Below are 21,598 nucleotides of genomic sequence, written 5' to 3' on the forward strand. Positions count from 1 at the left end.
GAACCTCCAGCTCTTGTTTAACTCTGGGGTATTTCTGACAACTTTAAAATATTTATAAACCAAATCTAAACTGCCCTAGGCCATGGTCACCTCAGACCTCATATCCCGTATCTATGCAGGGAAAGAGTAGCTTATTCAGTGAACTAGGTTCTGTAGAAAACCAAAACAGTCTATTCCATGTGAAATAACCCAATGCTTTTGAGACCGAGTTGACTGATTTAAATGATGGATTCATAATTTCCAGGTTCATAGCTCATTCAGTTGTTTACTCTGTGGTCACAATGAAATCCTAAAGGACTATTTATAAATTCTTTTAAAAGTTTCATGAAGATAAAGTTCAGCTTATTTGTCATTTGTGTTAGAAACCAAGTCTCTCTTTTGAAGCCAACTCTTCGGGCTTTATATAATCAATCTTGAGAATGTGAATGAATATGCAGAGGTAACTAAAACTCAGTAAATCAATCAGGCGAAGTTGGAAGTCCACTGGCCCAAATATAAAATTTGGTTTATAAATATTTTTAAATTATAATTACAAGATTTTACATTAAAAAACAACAGAGTCTTCTTGAAAAAATTAGAAGGAGTGTCACTCAGGGCTGGCACTCCCACAGAGTAACAAAGCCCGGAAGCCAGGTGGGGTGCTCCCTCTACGCAGGCCCTGAGCTCTCCTTCTATCAGGAGCTCCCGCCAGGATGTTTGCTCTTTTACACTATCCCTAGAGGCTCCCGAATTTGGGACCTGAGGCATTTGAGTTAGAGTTGTGAAATCAGATAGTCCTGCATTTTGAGACTGTTTTCAAAATGCTGTACATGTCTGATGTTTATATTTTTATTTGATAGGTGCATGTTTGTAAATGTTCAAGAAGTGATGAAGAATGAAAAGGAAACTACACAAAGGGTAGATTGCCACTAGGAAGCCAGGCTGCTTCCATGTGTACATTTTGACAGTTCTGCTTATGTCAGATATTACCATCCTGTTCTCTTTATAACATTAACAAAAACATCTCTCATAGAAACGTGAAATAAAACATCAGTATGCACCCTAGCCGGTTTGTCTCAGTGGATAGAGCGTCGGACTGCAGACTCAAGGATCCCAGTATCAATTCCGGCCAAGGGCATGTACCTTGGTTGCAGGCACATACCCAGTAGGGAGTGTGCAGGAGGCAGCTGATTGATGTTTCTAACTCTCAATCCCTCTCCCTTCCTCTCTGTAAAAAAATCAATAAAATATATTTAAATGTTTAAAAAAACACATCAGTACGATATTTTACAGGTTATTTCTCTAGAGCAAACTTACACACACGCACTCTCTCTCTCTCTCTCTCTCACACACACACACACACACACACACACACACACACACACACACACACACACCTAGGTATACTAGGTATATTACTAACTTATTAATGTCCTTTTTTAGTAATAACTTCAAAAAGAGTATCCCTGCATTCTTTCCTGTTTTCTCCTTCCTTCAGTTTTTAAAGATCTCTATTCTGGAGCCTGTGTTTTTACCAGGGATCACAGTCCTCATGGTTCTCCTCATAACTTTCATAGTTCATACTTGATGCTAGGACCCTCTCATTTGGAAAGGGTGGAGGAAAAATAAAAAATGTTCTTGGACAGTTTGGAGAAGTCCCTCATCTTCTCCAGGTGGCCCTAGCATAAAAACAAGATTATCATTACATGAGTCCAAAGGAATCTTTGGCAAGAAAATGTACCTTCCAGTCCAGTCATAGAAGGCTCCTCTCACTATTTGTAATGGCGAAACAACCTGTACACTCTACAATCTCACCTACAATAACTAACCTTTAGGTTTGGGCTGCAATTTATTTAAAGTATCATTTATATCTCGAGTCCTTAGAAAATTTTGCCCACAAGGGTAAGCAAATACACCTAGAGTTAGATACTTACCATTCTTTAGTAAGATCATTTGGTAGACTTCTTTTTCTTAAAAATGCTCTAGTTTCACACAGGGTGGAAATATTTTAAATCAACTAAAGGAAGCTTAACTGCTTCTTGAACATTATGCTTTTGTTATAGGTAAAGATGGGGAGTTTGTGCATAGATGGATGACTAGGTCTTCTCTACCCCACGTTGAAAAGTAAGCAAAACATTTCTTCCTCTTTCTTCCTCTCCCTTGCTTGGTTTGCATGGACCCTTTGTGATGCTCGCTACGTTTAGTTCTCCTGGGAAATATGCTTTGCTCTTGATTTTGTGTTTTTCCTACATTTCAAAGTTCCTTTCACTGCCACCTCTTTTTAAGGTTTCTGTGTGATGTTTATTGACATTAACTCAATAAATTCATTTGAGAAACAGTTTAATAGATAATAAGAAGGCCTCTGGCAGAGACAATTTGGTTCAAATGAATCTTTCAAATTACTCTATATAAGCAAGCATCTGGCAAAACAATTTTCGTTCTAGTGGCACCTAATTTAAGCTTTAAAAGCAAGCAAGGAGGGAAGGTTAAAGTAAATTCATTGGGAAAAAACATTTGCAAACATGGTACAGCTCCCATTTCAGTGAGGAAATGGGGAATCTAATTGATGGCTTGGTTTAACTTACTGTTCAATACTAGTGTGAGTACTATGGTTGCAGCCCAGAGTCTTATGTCCTAAGGTAACTTCTGAACTCACATATTTCAGAGCATAGGCTGGTGTTTTCATTAGAATATTTGCAGACTACTAAGCAACTACTTTTCTTCAAGTTATTGTTCCACTTCGATCGTGCAATATATATGTTCACTCTATCTGTTTGCATCATAAGCTCCCTGTTTTCATTGCCATAACTTCATTACCACAATTTGCAGGCTTCCTATTGTGTTATCTTTCTCAAATATTTAATTATTTGACTTAATGGTTTTATTTCCAATACATCCTTTAAAATAAATTTTGCCAGCTTCAACTTACACTTATGTATCTTCCTAAATTCTGGACCTAACATCCTTATTTCAAACATCTCAATTCCATTTCTATAAATTCAAAATTTGTCATTACCTGAAATATTTCTGCACTTTTCTTTTTCCTGTACCTACAACTCACTTATTTTCTCTGTTCCATTTAATCTTCTTTTTGTCATTGCATCTAGTGTATCTCTTTTTATTTTGCTCTGTACCAATCTGATTTACATGATCAGCCATAGTAAATGTGCTCTAATTCCCTCAAATACCTATCTTAAGAGTTTTCCTATTTAGAAGTAAACCCCTCATTTATTTCCTTTACTCTCCTTCCCTTATAGTGAGGTATGTGAAATTTAGGGTTTGTTTTTCTTTTTAGTCCAATATGAATTCACGTTATCACCTTCAATCTTAGCAATGAGATAGACTTCCCAGGTAACTTCCACTATATGCTCTACCTTCCACCCAAGAAAATGGGATATGCTATTGAAAAGGCGTGCCAATTGCCAGTCATATCTCTGACATATGTCCGTGCATAAATCAACCGCTACAACTGAGATACAGATTATCACAATTACCCAAAAATGTTCAATTATGCTCCTCTTTGGTCAATCTTTATCCCCCATGTCTGGCACCAGACAACTATTAATCTGCTTTCCTTCACTATGAAATAGTATATTTTTACTTTAATTTGGAATATTCTATATAATTTTACATAAATGAAGTGTAATCTTTGTGTCTGGCTTCATTTACTTAATACAAATGTTTGAGATTCATTCATTTTGTTGCATGTATCAGTGGTTTATTCTTTTTTAATGCCGAATAACATTATGTACGTAGTTCACAATTTGTTTATCCATCCACCAGTAACTAGACATTTTGATTGTTTCTAGTTGGGGCTATTACAAATAATTTTTGAGTATTTGCATATAAGTCTTTATTTACATATGCATTAATATTTCTCAAGTAAACACTTATGATTAGAGGTGGTGAGCAATGTGAAAGTACATATTCAACTTTATTAGAAACTACCAAACTATTTTTCAACCTGAATGTGCCAAATAGACTTTTAAGATAGCCCCCATGATTCCTTCATCCTGGTGTTCATTTTTTTTTATAACTCCCACCTCTTAAGTGTGGGCAAGACCTGTGACTTGCTTCTAACCAATAGAATATGGCAAACGTGAGAGGATGTCATTTCCATTAACACATTATCTTACACTAGTATAAGACTGTGTTGCCAGTAGACTTATGCTAGAGACTCTCTTTCCCTTGCTCTTTGAAGAAGGAAGCTGCCATAAATTCTATAGCCACAAGTAAAGTAATTCTTGTGGAGTTGGAAACGGACTTCAAGCCTCAAATCAGAACCTAACCCTGACACAGCACAACAGCATCCTGTGAGTCCTAAGCAGAGGCCACCTAAGCCATGCTCAGACTTCTGACCTTCAGTACTGTGAGTTAATAAATGTGCATGATTTTAAGCTACTGTTTGTGGTAAGGCGTTACACAGTAATGACAGATGATTAGTAGAGCAGCTGAAACACTTTGTAATCCCACCACGAATGAGCCTTCCAGTTCTACATCCTTGACTTGGTGTTGTCAGTTCTTTCCATTTTAGCCTTTCTAATCAAATTTGGGAAAACTTTATCAATTCCTAATTTTTAAAAGTGGTTTGGATTTTTATTAGGATTCCATGTAGGACTAAACTATCAAATCTACAGATGAATTTAGGAAGAATTGACATCTTAATAATATTGAGTATTCTGATGAAATGAACATGATATATTCTACATTTATTTAAGTCATTAATTTCTCACAACAATTTTTGTCATTTTCAGTATCAGGTCTGTCACTTGGATACATTATATGTTTATCCCTAAACAAGCCATAATTTTAATGCTAGTTTAAATAGTATTTAAAGTTTTTAATTTACAGTAGTTAATTTGCTGGTATATACAAATAAAAAATAGTTTTGTACATTGAGCTCATATTCTCCTACCTACTTAGGCTTTAGATTTTATTTGTGGCTTCCTTGGTGCTTTCAACATTTGTTGGGGTTCACTTAGAGTAGCCTGGCCTCTAGGGATAATTTAGCCCCACTTGGCTCTTCTAGGGTTTCTATTGAATCCCCTGAGTGAACATTAAGTAAGAACTGTCCTCTCTGTGAGCTCTGGAAAGTGTCCAGTTTAAAGAAGCAGATCCCTCTTTGCCCCCATGCATGCATATCACAAGAGAACTCCTATGCAGAATTTTGAAGCTCTTTTTCTGCATACCTCCTCTTCTCCTTAACTCTGGCCTGCAAATCCCAGGTGCCTTAGCCTCCCTGAACTCCAATCTCCATGTTGTCAATTCACCAAAAATACAATTCTGCCCTCCATGTTTCACAGAATGTGCCTCCAGGCAGAAAGCCAGGCAATCATAGAGCTCACCCACTTTGTTTCACTTAATGTTCCTAAACTGCCTTTTGTCCAATGTTTTAAACAGTTCTTCTGGACATTTAATCCAGTTTCGTGTGGAAATATAAATTCAATCCCTGTTATTTTATCATGGTAAGAAGTGTACAACTGTGCCTGTGTTTTAAACTTTTTAAATTATCCAATCAGATGCTATTCTCTTTCCCCCCCACAGATTACTCATAATTTCTGGTCCACCAGATACTATTTTTTTGCATGTTAACAAAATTGACAGAACACAACCATATTGAAAATTGATGAGTACACAGTCATTAGCCATATTTTTCAGATATCAACAAATAAAATTGAAAAAAATTAGGTAAAGCAATAGAAAATTTTAATAACACATTTTATAGCTTTAATGGAATTGATTTGTAGAGAACATTCTACCAACAATAGAAAATATGCATTCTTTTAAAACACTAAAAAGATAACCATTTGGCTTGAACACAACCTCAACAATTTCAAAAAGCATGATTCATTCAGATTATAAACTAGCAACAATGTAACAAAATTTGTAATTAATAAGAAGAAATAGCTAAAAATATATGCTTATTTGGAATTTCAAGATGTGCTTTGAAAAAAAATTGTGTTAAAGAAGCCCTCAAAAGAAAAATTACAGATAATAATGGAGTTGCATCACATGCAAATTTAAATTCTGCAGATTCAAACATGATTACTTATACGAGAGAAAAAGAGTGAGATAGAAATAACTATATAAATAATGTGGTTGATTCTGACTGCCATTTATTCAAAGAGCAGATGCATATGAAAAAGACAATGTTCTGCTGTGTTAGCTCTGTTGCTCTCCATGATGTGAATGTCAGACCATGTTACACCATGTTAAATAGGGTACTTGTTTTAAAGATACAGTAAGGAGCCTTCCACTGTTGGTAATGACACATGAAGTAATTTGGACTAAGTAACCTACCGAAGCCAACCAGAGGAAGATTTACCATGACGCTAATTAGGCTTAGGCTTCAAGTCTCCTCACTCCCTGCCTCTCGAGGCCCTGTAATTCACTTTGTTTTATTTTTCTTAAAAAGAGACCTACACATTGTACAAGTGTCAGGCTCCACAACATCTAATAGCTAACCAAAAGCATTAGAGTCAAGGTTCAGGGGAACATAGACATCCAAGTACACCTGGTCCTCAGGGCTTCTTCTGCGAAGGAGACATCTGCAGATTTCGGAAGAACTTTGGGAAGCTGAGCAGTGCTGTTGACAGCTTCTTCCAGAGCAACAGAAGCTGGAGTCCAAGATTTGGCAACTTTATGGCCTACACTGTAAGAGTAAGGACAAGTAGGAATAAATGCAACCTTTGAAAGCACTGCAGCAAGCTCTAAGTCATACTTGCACAGAAAACCTCAAACCTTAAAATTGATTTAAGATCATCTGTTTTGCTCGTGTTCCCAAATATTTGATAAATATTTCTCTTTGAAGGAAGATAATGTCATTTTAAACTTCAAATTACTTCTATAAATTTATTTTTCAAATAGACCATCTAGAACACAACCTAATATGTGGAAAAAAGACAGCATAAGAAATAATCAACACAGTACACAAATAGATCCATCAGTACACAAGACAATAAAATTACCCAATCCAGACTGCAAAATAATTATGCTTACCATGGTCTCAGGATTAAAAGGATATTCTCCAAATGTCAGCCAAGAAATGGAAATTATGAAAAGTGGGATTGCCTATTAAAAAAACTAGACATTCTAGCTGTGGTGTTTCTCAATGGTTAGAGCATCGGCCTGTGCACTAAAGAATCTTGGGTTTGATTCCTGGTCAAGGACGCCTCTGTTGCAGGTTTGATCCCCACCCTAGTTGGGATGCACGTGGGAGGCAACCAATCGATGTTTCTCTCACATCAATATTTCTCTTCCCTTCCACTCTTGTAAAAAAATCAATGAAAAAAATATCCTTGGATGCAGATTAACAATAACAATAAAAATGTAGACATTTTAGAGCTAAAGTACAAACAGAAGAATGACTTCCTATATAATACAATAGCAAATATGACATGGGGATTGAATTGGAGAAATGAGAGGTAGATGGAACAAGTTGCCTATTTCAGGGCAGACGGCTTTCTGGCCTATACAATCCTCATTGGGGACAAAGTGGTCTTCACATCCATTTGTTATTACAAGAATCTCATGGAGAAGTTGACTCTGTCTCACTTCCAAATCTAATCTGGGCTTGGGAAAGGACTCCAAATGGGACATGTCATATGAAGGATCCATCCTTCATCTAATCAACTGTGCTTAGGAGAGGTATGCATTTGAAATGTCCCCCAAACACACAGGTGAGGGAATGCTTCCTGTAATTAGAAATGCAGAACCTGAAATCAGTACTGTAAGTACTTAGAGTTCTTTAAGACTCTTACTCTGAGTCCTTTTTATGAATGCAATTTTGCCTTAAATTTTATTGAAAATTGTAATTAGAAATTTCTAAAGATACTTCACTATCTTTACTAAAATTTTCTAGAATGTTATCCTTCTTTTGAAATACTGAATACATTTATTGTTGCGGAGTTTTCTGTTTTTATACTTAAAAAGAGAACTCCATCTTTATATCAAAGGGACTTTTACTTTGTAGCTTCATTCCCCTCTATCTAAACATTAAGTATTGGGTTTTCTTAAAGTTTTGCCCAATACTTACTCCCTAGGCAATATCTTCCATGTTGAGAGCTTAAAAAACTACTTATATGTCACCAATTAGAAAGGATATATGCACCCTATGTTCATAGCAACACAATTCACCATAGCTAAGATTTGGAAACAGCCTAAGTGCCCATCAGCAGATGAGTGGATTAAAAAACTGTGGTACATCTACACAATGGAATACTACGCTGCGGTAAAAAAGAAGGAACTCTTGCCTTTTGCAACAGCATGGATGGAACTGGAGAGCATTATGCTAAATGAAATAAGCCAGTCAGAGAAAGGTAAATATCACATGATCTCAGTCATTTATGGAATATAATGAACAACATAAACTGATGAACAAAAACAGATCCAGAGACAGAGAAGCATCTATCAGACCATCAAACCTCAGAGGGAAGATAGGGGAGGGTGGGGGTAAGGGAGAGAGATCAACCAAAGGACTTATATGCAAGCATATAGGCCTAACCAATGGACACAGACAATAGGGGGATGAGGACATGAGTGGGGAGGGGTAATGTGGGGATAAGGACACATATGCAATAACTTAATAAAAAAAATTTTAAAAAGATGATTACTTATATTTATTTCTATTCAAGTATAATTATTTTATTCAATAAATTTAATTGTACTTGAATATATTTAAAACACTACCTATATGCAGATCAATGGAATCGAATAGAGAGCCCAGAAATCGGCCCGAACCAATATGCTCAATTAATATTTGACAAAGGAGGCAAGAACATACAATGGAGTCAAGATAGTCTCTTCAATAAATGGTGTTGGGAAAATTGGACAGATATATGCAAGAAAATGAAACTAGACCACCAACTTACACCATACACAAAAATAAACTCAAAATGGATAAAGGACTTAAATGTACGACGGGAAACCATAAAAATTCTAGAAGAATCCAAAGGCAACAAAATCTCAGACATATGCCGAAGCAATTTCTTCACTGATACAGCTCCTAGGGCACTTGAAACTAAAGAAAAAATGAACAAATGGGACTACATCAAAATAAAAAGCTTCTGCACAGCAAAAGAAACCATCAACAATACAATGAGAAAACCCACTGTGTGGGAAAACATATTTGCCAATGACATATCTGATAAGGGCCTAATCTCCAAAATTTATAGGGAACTCATACAACTTAACAAAAGGAAGATAAACAATCCAATCAAAAAATGGGCAAAGGACCTAAATAGACACTTTTCAAAAGAGGACATTCAGAAAGCTAAGAGACATATGAAAACATGCTCAAAGTCACTAATCATCCGAGAGATGCAAATCAAAACAGCAATGAGGTACCATCTCACACTGGTCAGACTGGCTATCATCAACAAATCAACAAACGACAAGTGCTGGAGAGGATGTGGAGAAAAAGGAACACTTGTGCACTGCTGGTGGGAATGCAGACTGGTGCAGCCACTATGGAAGACAGTATGGAGTTTCCTTAAAAAACTGAAAATGGAACTCCCATTTGACCCTGTGATCCCACTTCTAGGAATATATCCCAAGAAACCAGAAACACCAATCAGAAAGGATATATGCACCCCTATGTTCATAGCAGCACAATTCACCATAGCTAAGATCTGGAAACAGCCTAAGTGCCCATCAGTAGATGAATGGATTAGAAAACTGTGGTACATCTACACGATGGAATACTATGCTGCTGTAAAAAGGAAGGAACTCTTACCATTTGCAATGTCATGGATGGAACTGGAGAGCATTATGCTAAGTGAAATAAGCCAGTCAATAAAGGAAATATACCACATGATCTCACTCATTCATGGACAATAGAGACCATTATAAACTTTTGAACAATAATAGATACAGAGGCAGAGCTGCCTCAAACAGATTGTCAAACTGCAGCAGGAAGGCCGGGGAGGGTTGGGGGGCAGGAGGTAGGGGGGTAAGAGATTAACTAAAGGACTTGTATGCATGCATATAAACATAACCAATGGACATAAGACACTGGGGGATAGGGGAGGCTAGGGGACTGTCTAGGGCGGGGGGATAAAATGGATACATATGTAATACCCTTTGTAATACTTTAAGCAATAAAAAAAATAAAATAAAATAAAATAAAAAATAAAACACTACCTATATGCAACAATCCCACATTTAACCCCTAGTCAGAATTGCTCCTCTCATTTTATAAATATTTAAATCCTTCAACTCAAAGTCATGTAAGATGTTAATAACAGAGGACACTGAATATAGGTTATATGGAAAGTCTTTTTATTATTTTCACAATTTTTAAAAATAAATGCATTTAAAGAAAAACTTGACCACAAAATTAAAACATTCAATGGATAAATGGAAAAACTGGTAAAGGAACTAGTAATGTTTATTCGGTGACAGAAAATGGAGTATTAACGTCTACAAAGTTGTAAGAGAAAGGAAGTTTGACCCAAAGATTTTATGCTCAGCTAAATTATCATCTGAATTAAAGACAGAGACAAATACCTGACTCTTCTGGAAAAGAAAAATGAAAAAAACAAAATAAGCTTTAAAAATGAATAAAAAATTTTAAATCAAGACAAAATGCTGTATTAATTATCTCTTGCTGCATTACAAATCACCTTAAAACTTTCAGCTTAGAACTAACAGTTATTATGTCACAATTCATTCCTGTGGGTCAAGAATTTGGAGGTGGCTTAGCTGTGTGGTTCTGACTCAGCAATTTTCATGAGTCAAGATGTTGGTTAGAGTTGAGTCATGTGATGGCTTGACTGGGAATGGCGGGTCTGCTGGAGGATCACAGGCTATTGGCAATGGACTCAGTTTCTTGCTGCTATTTCCAGGAAGCCCCAATTCCTCATCAAACAGACATCTCCCAAGAGCTGGTTGTCTCAAGAATGAGTTGTCTAGGAGAGAGACAAAGTCAAAAGCACCAGTGCCCTTCATGTCCTAATCGCAAATGTTACTTCTTCCCATTCTCAAAGGTGTGCAGGAAGGGTGGGGAGTGAGAAAGAATGGGACAAATTAATTATACCTCTCAGTGAAAAGAATATCAAAGAATTTGTAGACATATTAAAAAATACCTGGTAAAAAGAGTACCAAACTATTTATTTACTTATATTTAATATTAGAGAGTTCATTGATATCTAGGAGTTTTCAATTAATTAAGATTTTATTTTAATTCCTAATGAATTTATAGTCCTCTCCCCCTCAACATTTTAGGTATGTTTTAGAAACTAACATAAATTGTAGTGAAGAGGTATTTATGTGGTTGCAATTATTTCCATTTCAATTCATTTTTTTCTTTTGTTACATTAGAATAAAACTAATATTTTCAAATAACATGTATAGAAATTCCACTTATGAAATTATTTCTATATATCTCTACATTCCTTTGTCCTCCTATCTATAGATGTGAAGAGAGATGTCTATAATATTTGCCTAGTAAGTGATTCTGTTTCTAGTTGATGTGATTTTTTTTAACTTTATAACTTTCATCATTCTGCATTATTTGAGCGAAATTCTGATCATGTGGGTCTTGCTTTCTCAGAGTTTACAGAATCTCCAGACTAAGGGCTTCTTGCCAGATCTTGACATTATAAATTGCCTTATAAGTTTTTGTTCAGAGAGACAGGACCGACTAGATGGCACTGCTGGTGGGAGGAGGATGCAGAGTAGTAGGAAGAAAATTATATTACTCCAAGGGTGATAGCTGACCATCTCCCAAAAAAGAACACTTCATGTGATTTCGCACATGCTGTCCTTGCCCTAGTAGTCGCTCTTTCCATTAAAATTCAGGTAGGCAGAATAAGTGTGAAGCTGGCTAGCATCATCAGTCCATTTAGGACCTTAGTTTTACTCCATTTATTGTATTGTTTTACTTTTTGTTCCCTCCATCCCTAATCCCTAACCCCCTTTTCCACCCACTCTATCTATCCAGAAATAAATATTAATCAAGCATAGTTTCTTATGTTGATGTTGTTAATCCTCACTCAAGGATATTTTTCCGTTGATTTTAGAAAGAGTGGAAGGAAGGGGGAGAGACAGAGAGAGGGAAACATAGATGTGAGAGAGACATATCAATTGGTTGCCTCCTACACCTGTCCTGACCTGGACCATGGATTGAGCCTGCAACACAGATACGTGCCCTTGACTGGAACTGAACCCAGGACCCTTCAGTCCACTGGCTGATGCTATTTACTGAGTCAAACTGGCCAGGGCCATTTTAATCAAGGGTTTTTAAAAAGTAAAATTTGTATATAATTTCTTTTTTTGTACTCTTAAATTTCTGTTTTGGTATTGAGGTTCTATTAATTTCATAATTTCTTTTTCTATTTTGAGGAACAACTTGCATGAAACATTATTAATTCTAAAGTGTTTGTCCCAGTTGCTGTTGCATACATCTGGTGAGTTCTGTGAAGAAGAGCTGGGTGTAAATACTCGCTGTGTCTGTGTCTCTCCCAGATATTCTATATCATCGAGTTAGCCCACATTTGACCTCTACTGATTAGTTACATTTTTTAGCTGAATTCTTCTTACCAGGTTGTATAGTGCCAGAATAAACAAGTGCTCATGTCCATCCTCTCCTTGGAGGTTCCTGTCTTTCCTTAGATTTCAGGTTAGTTACCTGGAAGCCTTACCCTTTCTGTTGCATTAAAAAAAATTGTGATTTGGTAGTTATCTGGAATTTGTGTTGTTGTAATAGTAGGAGCGATGCATTTTCCAGCTCTCTACATCCTCAGCAGAAGTCCACTCCTCTGTTCTGATTGACCTCCAAATCAAAGTCAAGTTCTAGGCTCAAGTGTAATTACCCTATATGAATCTATGGTATGCAACATTGGTTCCACTTTTATATTTGGCCTTATTTGTATGTTTCACTGTATTGCATATATTTTTTAAAATATCCTATGTGGAATTAGTGATGAATAAACAAAGGGATAGACAAAAAGGTTTATCTTCTTTTTTTCTCTTCCTTCTTTTAAAGATAATTCCAGCTTCCCACTGAGTTTCTTTTCTTCTCTTATTTTTTGAGGGCTATTTTCTTTTGTACACATTTTCATTTGAAATGAAAAATCAAGAAGAAAAGGGAAAAGAGACAGGATATATGTAAACTGAAACTGGGGCAGGAATTTTAGATAGTTATTAAGTGTGAAACATGGAAGCATCCTGGATATGTGAAGAAAAAAAGAGGAGCAGGAAAGGAGAATGTATTAGTACCATTGCAGACCATGTATCCCTGCATGGTGTATAAAATAGACAAATAAGTAGATTATTTTAAAATTTCTTTTTGGCTATGAAATGCTTTTCTATTACCTGGAAAATATAGGCTAGGCATTTCATCTCATGGCTTTATCATATTGTATATATAAATAGCTTGGGGATTTGGGGGAGAAATCACTAAAAAAATTTCTAATATCTCTTTTAACTTTAAGATATATTATCCTAGATACATACTGTTTCCTCCCATTAAGTAACATATCTGCTGCAATATAATTGATTTTTAAAGCATGTGTTTTGTAGACTTTTTCTTATTTTAAAAACTGCTCTAATGGAAATCCTAATATATAAAAGACTGGGGTTGTAACTACCAATCACAACCGAAGGCTGACCAACCCAGAAATCCTTCAGTCAGCGCTGGGTGGCTGTGGTGCCCCAGCACTGACGGCCCAGGGGGCTGAGACCCAGAGAGAGAGGCAGGATCTGATCCACAGCCTCAGTGGCAGCTGTTGATCATTACCTGCTTCTTTCTTTCTCTCCCTCTTTCTTTCTTAGCTTTGCCAGCAGCTGGGCTTTTCTTTCTCTTCTGGCCTCCATGGAGGCTGCTGTTCATCCCCGCCCCTCTGATCAGGCCCAGAGATTGGCCCGGAGATGCTGACTGGCATAGGAACCGACCAATCAGAACCAAATGTGGGTGCTGTGAAGAACCAATAGCTGTCTAGGAGGTGGAGCTTTTGACGCTGACTGGCATAGAAACTGACCAATCAGAACCAAATTGGCCAGCAGAGGAGGGCAGTTGAGGGTGAGATCAGGCCAGCAGGGGAGGGCAGTTGGGGGCAATAAGGTCATCAGGGGAGGGAAGTTAGGGGTGATCGGGCTGGCAGGCAGAGGCAGTAAGGGGCAACCAGGCCAGCAGGAGAGGACAGTTAGGGGTGATCAGGCAGGCTGGCAGGTGAGCAGTTAGGAGCCAGTGGTCCCAGATTGCGAGAGGGATGTCCCCAAATGAAGAGGGTGCAGGCTGGGCTGAGGGAAACCCTCCTCCATGCACAAATTTCATGCACCAGGCCTCTAGTATCATAATAAAGGAAAAGATGTATGCACTGTAACAGGGATTCCTTTTCAATGAACCTATCCCACAAAAGCAATAATATAATATCAGTAAAAAGATATGTACTTCAATATTATTTCTGAAGCAAAACCTAGAAACAATCTACTGTCCATTAAGACAGAATGGCTGAATAAATTATTATGTGTCAATAAGTGGGTATTATATAAGAACTACAGGCCCAGTGCATGAAATTCATGCACTCGGGGGGTCCCTCAGCCCGGCCTGTGGCCTCTCGCAGTCCAGGAGCCCTCAGGGATGTCCGATTGGCACAGAGGCAGGAGAGACTCCCGCCACCACCACTGCGCTCACCAGCCGTGAGCCTGGCTTCTAGCTGAGCGGTGCTCCCCCTGAGGGAGTGCACTGACCACCAGGGGGCAGCTCCTTCATTGAGTGTCTGCCCCCTGGTGGTCAGTGTGTGTCATAGCGACCAGTCATTCTGCTGTTTGGTCAATTTGCATATTAGCCTTTTATTATATAGGATTAAACAGAATAGGATATATTTATATATGTTAATTTGGAAATCTGTACATATATTCTTAACTGGAAATAGCAATACAGTGAGTAGTAAGTATAACAAATTATGTTTTTCTAAAACTGTATCTATATAAATATATGTTAGTAGATATAGCTGTAAAAGCTTAGAAAATAGTGAAGAATAAATAGCAAATTTTAAAACAGCAATTGTTTCTAGAAGTTGCATCTGCAGAGAGTAGAAGTGCAGAGGGGGATACTTGCCCTTTATCCATCTATTTTGTGATGGATGTATTCTTTGTCTACCCTCAATCCGTGGAGATAGTCTTACATCTCTTAGCTTTACAGACATACTGTCTATAACACATTTCCAAATTTGTATGTACAGCTTCAGCCCCCAAACCTTGCCTGAACTTCAGATTTATGTATTTGTGTAACATCTTCACTTGGTTATTTAATCACAGTGCAAAATTAAGATTCTGGCCTCTGCCTTTCCTTCCTTCACAAGCCCTCTGCCAGATCCCCATCCTGATAAAAAAATAACCAAACCTACTTCAACCACAGTCTTTTCAGGCCCACAAAGTGAGTAGTCATGGTGTTAGATCAAAAACTATGCCTGGGCCCAATAGCATGGGGTTCTTATATAGACTGCAAGTCTGCTTGTCAGGCATGGAATCTGATGTTAATTGTTCAATATGTACCTACTCACCAATCAGCCATTTGGTGGCAACTTAATTTAATCAAGCTATGTCTTCCCTAGGGGTGCATTGATCTGTTGGGATGAAAAAGGGGTAACTAACGCTTCAAAACTCTCTCTGGATCAGCTTTTGTCCAAAAAAGCACCTGTTTAACTTCAGCCTCTTCTCTGTCTTGCTTTCTCCACCCTTTATTGGTTTCTCCAGGCAGCACTTTCTTTTTTTTTAATTTTATTGTTTAAGGTATTACAAATAGTAGTACATATGTCTCTTTTTTTCCCCTACACTGACCTCCCCCCGGCCTCCCTACCCCCCGGCACTTGCCCTCGTCCCTCCGCCCCCAGTGTCTTGCATCTGTTGGTTGTGCTTATATGCATGAATACAAGTCCTTCAGTTGATCTCTTACCGCCCCCCCCCCCGCCCAACCCTCCCCTACCTTCCCACTGTAGTTTGACAGTCTGGTTGATGCTTCTTTGCCTCTGTCTATTTTTGTTCAACAGTTTGTAATGTTCTTTATTATCCAGAGACCGTGTGGTATTTATCTTTCACTGACTGGCTTATTTCACTTAGCATAATGCTCTCCAGGTCCATCCATGCTGTTGCAAATGGTAAGGATTCCTTCTTTCCATTAAAGCAGCATAGTATTCCATTGTGTAGATGTACCACAGTTCTCTAATCCATTCATCTGCTGATGGGCACTTAGGCTGTTTCCAAATCTTAGCTATTGTAAATTGCGCTGCTATGAACATAGGAGTGCATACATCCTTTCTGATTGGTTTTTCTGTTTTCTTGGAATATATTCCTAGAAGTGAGCTCACTGGGTCAAATGGGAGTTCCATTTTTAGTTTTTTGAGGAAACTCCATACTGTTCTCCACAGTGGCTGCACCAGTCTGCATTCCCACCAGCAGTGCACGAGGATTCCTTTTTCTCCACATCCTCTCCAGCACTTGTCGTTTGTTAATTTGTTGATGATAGCCGTTCTGACAGGTGTGAGATGGTACCTCATTGTTGTTTTGATTCGCATCTCTCAGATGATTAGTGACTTTGAGCATGTTTTCCTATGTCTCTTGCAGGCAGCACTTTCTTAATAAATCACTTACACATGAATCCCTCTGGGGACTCCAGCCTGAGACACTGTGGCACTGGCCCCATTTCCTCGGGGTACACTGCTGCCTTCAGTGTGAAGCTCTGGCACTGGCAGTACAGGACTTCAGTAAGTGCCTGGAATTACTCCTTCCTAATACTGTATCATTCACTTACAGTTAGAGCTGAAAACACTCCGATGAAGGTTTCCTTTTGCCTTGGCATATTCCATCCAAATCCAGGAGTAGCGACTTATAGAGGCTTTATTTTTAGAGGTCACATGAATTTCTGCTGATGTGTTTAGTGCAAGGTGTCTGAGAAATACATACATGCTGCCCTTACTATTATAAAACCAACTTAAAACAGAAATTTTTAATTTTTAAAAATACTAAATTTTAAAAAAACATACAAGGCTAAACACAATGAGTTTTGATACCATTGGTCTACCAACAATCTAAATATAAGGACCCAGATTTTACCATCTGAAAATAAAATCTAGTATTGAGTAATTGCTCTGGTTTTTAAGACTATTTTAAACAATCACCACGTGTCATTCTAGTTGTACCTTCATTGTTAAAACAACATGCACATTTCATTCTTTTTAATTCAAGCCCTGGTTTAAGAAAAAGCATAATTGGGAACAGAACTGAAACAACTTTGGATTCACTTTCTCAGCTAAACTGATTTTTTCATGTTTTAATTGCTCTCTAATTCCTCTATTATAGCTGCGTGTCCTAAAATAAATTTTCCATCTGCTCTTTCCATGTTTGATTGTCATGTTGGTTCCCTTTAAAACTGCTAAACAAGCAGCTTTTCTAATCACAGTTTGTGGCTGTGGTACATTTCAATGCTCACTCTGCATATAGAAAATGCACTTGCTGTTTAAAAATACAGATAGATTGAATATAACTAGATAATTCCATTTGTGGATATAGTCTGTACTCTGCAGCAGTTTTATTTCCATGTTTAGTAAATTCTGGTGAAATGAACAATTTCTGGGGAAAAGTGATTAAAAGGGAATAGGGAACATCTGTGCATATATCCTCCAAATTTTTCTCCAACTTTCACCAGGCTTTCAAAAGTTCTCAGTTCAATTTAAAAAGAAACACTGCATGTTTTTAAAAAAAACAAACAAAAAAAAAACATACAAACATAATGACATTCTATAATTAGACACCTTTCTTATAAAAGGAAACAAGTAGCTACGTGAATATGTTTCATTCATCTGTGTAACAAATTTACATTAAAGTGATTGGAATGACAATGAATTATTTCAGTGACTTATCAGTATTCAAAATTAAAGAATAATTAAAAGTGTAAAATTAAGCCCTAACTGGTTTGGTTCAATGGATAGAGTGTCGGCCTGCGGACTGAAGGGTCCCGGGTTCAATTCCAGTCAAGGGCATGTACCTTGGTTGCAGGCACATCCCCAGTAGGGGGTGTGCAGGAGGCAGCTGATCGATGTTTCTAACTCTCTATCCCTCTCCCTTCCTCTCTGTAAAAAATAAATAAAATATATATTTTTCTAAGTATAAAATTAAGATTTTCTAGTATTATATTTAAAAAACACAAATAATAAAAGAACACATATTTTTTAGTAGTCAATTTAATTTTCTATGCAGGTGAATTGAAAAATCCAGTAGTTTGACTCTATGGCTTAAGGCAGTTCATGGTCCATTGATTGTTAAACTTTTATTTTCACCATTCAAAATTTATTATGGCTATAAAGTAAAGCCAACTCTACTTTTAAGAGAGCAAATTACTAAATTTGGGGAAGGTGATTCAGTATATTTTAGTGTAATAAGTCTATTACAAGCAAGTTATTCTAAGGAGATAATCAGAGATTCATACAAATGCACAGTCAATGATATTCATTTCGATGTTATTTATGATAGTGCATAGTGTAAATAATTTGACTTTCCAATAGGAAGGGAATGGTTCAAAAATTAGGGTTTATCCACATATGGACAATAATTTAGCAATTAAAATAATTTTAAGGGAATATTTGTTCTGTTATAAATGCTCACAAAATATAATAATATATATATATATATATATAAAAGCCTAAGTGACCAGTAGCTGTGATGTGCCCTGACCACCAGGGGCAGACACTCAATGCAGGAGCTACCCCCTGGTGGTCAGTGTGCTCCAACAGCTGGAGCACCACTCAGCCAGAAGCTGGGCTCATGGCTGGCGAACACAGTTGTGGCAGTGCAAGCCTCTCCCGCCTCTGCAGCAGCGCTACCAAGCCACAGTGGCGGCAGGCACAGCGGGGTCCGGGATGAGCAGGAGGCATGGTACCTGGCCCCAGCTCGGGCTCCTCCCCAGCCGCTTGCTGCTTCATGCACTTCTACATCCCTTGGGGGTCCCGGATTGCAAGAGGGAGCAGGCCAGGCTGAGGGACCCCACTGGTGCATGAATCCATGCACTGGGCCTCTAGCAATGTTTTAAATAATATATTTATATGATTATAATTTATTAGTATAGATATAGAAAAAATTATGGCAAGTCATATGTAAAATGTTATAGTGGTTTTCTCTGTCATGAAATGATTGGTGATTTTTATTTTCTTCTTTACATGTATATATTTTCCAAATTTTTACCATAGTAATATTACTTTTAAGAAAACTACAAAAAGTATACACTAAAAGTTTTATGTTGAAATGCTAAAGCACTACTTTACATTGACTACCTTAATTAGCCAATAAGATTGGTGTGAAAAGAAACATGCGGCCTGTGACTTTAAGTTATAGTGAAAGATGCTTGGAGAAAGTCAAAAGTTCTTAGTATTTTTTTTAGTTTTCAGAGTAGTTTTCAACATGAAGAGATTGGGAAACTGTTACCTTTTCACCTCTAGTTTTAAACGGGAATGCATGTGCATAACCTGAATCTATGGGACTATAATATTTTTGTACTCTAGGCCTGTCAACCCTGTACCTTTCCAGAACACTAAGCCAATAAAGTGAATTATTTTCAAGAATAACGAAACAGAGAAAATGTGATCCATAAATTGACTTCTTTGTTCTGCCGATTGACTAAGTGACACTTAGTCATCTCTAAGTGCCTGGAGAAAATAAAAGGCATTTCTTTTTTGAAGCTGATGAACAATTAGGCAATTATAAGGCATTGAATGACAAAGTGGAGAATGCAGGGTAATATTGTTTTATGTGTCTTCCTTTCTCTTTTTATTTTTATTTTTGGAGAAAAAAAATGCTTGAGGCAGATATTTTACTCTCCCTCCTACTACCTAGCTTTTAAAATAATGATGAACTTTTGCTATGGCTAACGTAGAGGAATACAGCCATAGTTCAAACAGAGCAGTTGTTTTCTGAGTTAACTAGCACATTGTTTGGGGGCGTGGGTGGGGGTGTGAGAGATGCTGCCAGGCTCCTTCACTTTGTTCAAAGTTCAGAAGGTCTCATAAGTATTTGCAAACTTCATTCCCTGAAACAACTACAAGGTTTTCGTGTTGGGGATTATAGTACACTGCTGTTCTCAATACTTATTATCTTTCAAACTCAACTGAGATGGTTATAGAGTGTCCCCTTTAAAACCACAAAGTCTTTGAAAGCTATCAATAATAAAGGATTATCTTTAGTTCATAAAAATAGATTTTTTTTATCAAGTTAATGCTAACAAAAGCTATATTATATGGAATCATGTGAAATATATTTGTTTTACATTATCACTAAATTGATACATTCACATATATAAGTATATATACATAATTATTTGTGTTTGATGACAATTGTTAAGTTGGTAAACAACTATGAAAGGCAACATAATAGACTAAACTCTGTAATGTAACCCTTCCTGTTAGCAACACAGAAATGCTGGAAAAATATAAAAAATAAACAAATAGGCTCACTATAAATGTCCTTTTGCTGCAAAGGAAAAGCTCAAAGGAGCCTAGTTAGTAAGCATTAGGCAGCCCACGGAGTGTTAGGTATAAGTGAAAAGGAACAGGGCTGGATTCTAGCATCCACAGGGACATAGAAGTTACGTCATTAAGGCTAAATCGCAATGGGAACATTTTAAAAATGTACGGTTTCAGTGTGATAACAATAAAAGCAAATAAAGAAAATTCTAACAATCCAATTGTTAGTCTAAGAGAAGCAGAGGCAAAAGAAGCAAAAACAGAACACAGTAAATGCAAAACTCAAATTAATATAATAGAAATAAGTTTAAATAACAGTAATCACAATAAATATAAACTTAGCTGAGAGAAGACAGATTCTCAAAAATAAGATATTGTTATAAAAGAGTTAAGAACCATATGATTTCACTTATATATGAGATATAAAACCAAAAGCAACAAATGAACAAACAAGAAAAACAAGCAAACAAAAACTCATAGGCATGGACAACAGTATAGTGGATACCAGAGGGAAAGGGGATTAGTGGTAGTAAAGGGTAAAGGAGGTCAAATATCCTATATAATAAAAAGCCTAATATGCAAATCGACTGAATGGCAGAACAACAGTCAGTGGGGGGCAGGGCCGGCGAGCAGGCGGTGCCAGGCCAGCCAAGGCACGTGCCAGATAGGGGTTGGGGAGATGGCATCGACCAGTGGCGGCCAAGGGGTGATGCGGTGATGGGGTGAGGCCGTGCCGGCTGGTGCCGTCCCCTGATCAGCCGCCTGGTTGCCTTCCACAGAGGGAAGCTGGCAGCAGCAGGTGGGGTGATGGGGGCAGCGCCATCCCCTGATCGGCCTACCTGGTAACCTCCCGCAGAGGGAGGCCAGACTGCACCTTAAGCTGTCAGTAGGACATCCCCTGAGGGCTTCCAGACTATGAGAGGGTGCAGGCTGGGCTGAGGGATCCCCCCACCGAGTGCATGAATTTTCATGTACTAGGCCTCTAGGCCTATATAATAAAGGCCTAATATGCAAATTGTCCCCTCGGGCAGTTGTTCCACCAAGACTTTGACCACTCACTATTCTGTGTGCTGACCACCAGGGGGCGGCACAGAACATGGCGGGCATCAGCGATGCAGTACTGGCAGCAGGCAGTAGTGGAGGCGCTGCCAGCCCCGATGGGCCCG

The sequence above is a fragment of the Myotis daubentonii genome, chromosome 4 (assembly GCF_963259705.1).
Source record: "Myotis daubentonii chromosome 4, mMyoDau2.1, whole genome shotgun sequence".
Classification (NCBI taxonomy): domain Eukaryota; kingdom Metazoa; phylum Chordata; class Mammalia; order Chiroptera; family Vespertilionidae; genus Myotis; species Myotis daubentonii.